The following is a 1,767-nucleotide window of genomic DNA, read 5'->3' on the forward strand; positions in this document are numbered from 1 at the left end:
CGACCAAGAGTACAAGAAAAGTATAACCTGTCAAAGTTGATTTCAAAGCCTTTGAGCTAAATTCCTGCTTTTAATTCTTTTTGTTTTCTACATTTTTGTACAGTTTTTCCCTCGATCTTCCCAATCCGAAAAAATTAATTTTGCTTTGTGTCCGCAATCCCAATATCTTGTTTTGAGTAAACTTTTCTGTTTTGGAGAACTTCAATTAAGAGGTCTCCAAGACAGCACAAGCATATAGTTCAAGAAAAATCTTGTTTCAAACCTTTTCATGCGTTTTGCTCATTTTAATTTATTTCACCCGCTTCTGGTTTAATCTTTGAATGAAATTTTCTAAATTTTTCAACATCTAGTTGTTGGAATTGTATCAAATTCAAATTTTGCTGACTGCAGATGATGAAAACCAGAAATACAACAAACTGAAAGGGTGGACTGAAAAAGAGCCAAATTTCATTAATGCCGAGGACTCAAAAAAAATAAATTAAGTTAAGATCGTTGTTTTAAAGTTATCGGCAATCAAACTTCGTTTTAATTTGACAACTAAGATTGAAAATATTATAATTGATGCGCAATTTTTGTCATCCTATTAAGTCATAAGTGGCTGACTAAATCACTCTACAGTGACTACAGAGAAGTAATTTGGTTCTAATTTTACGTTATCAGAAGCAAAATCGATCACTTTGTACTTAAAATAGTTTGTGGTGGATGAAAGAAAAAATAATAATTTTCATAAATTCAAAGCTTTCAGATTTTTTGAACACTAAAAAAACCCTTAAATCATAAAGCTTTTGATTGAAGTTACAGAGCAGTTGGAACGATCTTGAAATCGTCCTGACTTTGACTTGAAATCAAATATCTTCTCCATTTCCACCTCAGATTTGACTTTTTATATTTTTATAGTTGTTGGACGTGTTTATGTGGCTAACCGCAATATTTACGATGTATGGTATGAAGAAAATTCTGTTCACAATGGTTAATTTGTTTACCATGGCAAGGGTTATTGCAATATGACAGGAATAACGTAATTTTTCAAAAATCAAATTGAAAGCGGTGTTGTGGCGCATCGGTAGTGAGGCGTTGTGGTGCCTCGGTATTGTTGATACCCTCCAATCATATGATTGCGGGTTCAAATTGCCCTTTCGCTGCAAATTACAAGGTGAGCTGTTATAAGTTAGCCATAGCTTATTTAACTTTTAAACATTAATATTCGGATAAAGCCTCTGGCTGGTTAACTAAAAAAAGTGAAAAAAAAAGTAAAAAAAGAGCCAAATTTGAAATTCAAATATGGGGGTAAAATGGAAAAAAGTCTATTAAATTTTAGGGCGCTATTTTGCTTCAAGCTGATAACTGGTTCCTTAACCGTCAAACCTCAAACCGTCAAACCTCAAACCTCACCGCTTTCGGCATGATAAAGTTTAAAACTGACAGGCTCTGTTAAAATAAGTTTAGTTCCTTAAAACCAACAGACTGAAATAGAAGCTCCCGTAGCTCAGTCGGTTAGAGCGCCGTACTTATAGACAGTATGAGCAATGCGGATGTCGGCAGTTCGAGCCTGCCCGGGAGCAGGTTTATAGATCAAAATTTTTGAAGAAAAAAGAAATCATTTAGACTTAATTGTCAATTTAATCAATTTTCAAAAACGGAAAATTGAAAATAAGAATCAGCAAATTTATCTTAGATCCAATTATCAAAAATAAGTAACCTCGCGTTTCCCTAATACCTGCGTGTTTTTTTTTTCTCGTGAAACGTTGATTTGCATGATTATAAAAA

General features: G+C 33.4%; 1 non-coding gene across 1 annotated transcript; it reads left to right on the top strand.

Moving 5' to 3' along the window:
* The first annotated feature begins 1,475 nt into the window (after positions 1-1,475).
* Positions 1,476-1,562, top strand: Trnai-uau (transfer RNA isoleucine (anticodon UAU)). The gene is given in 2 exon segments: positions 1,476-1,513; positions 1,527-1,562. It is a non-coding gene; the product is annotated as a tRNA-Ile (tRNA).
* The last annotated feature ends 205 nt before the right edge of the window (positions 1,563-1,767 follow it).

The sequence above is a fragment of the Symsagittifera roscoffensis genome, unplaced genomic scaffold (assembly GCF_963678635.1).
Source record: "Symsagittifera roscoffensis unplaced genomic scaffold, txSymRosc1.1 SCAFFOLD_841, whole genome shotgun sequence".
Lineage (NCBI taxonomy): Eukaryota > Metazoa > Xenacoelomorpha > Acoela > Convolutidae > Symsagittifera > Symsagittifera roscoffensis.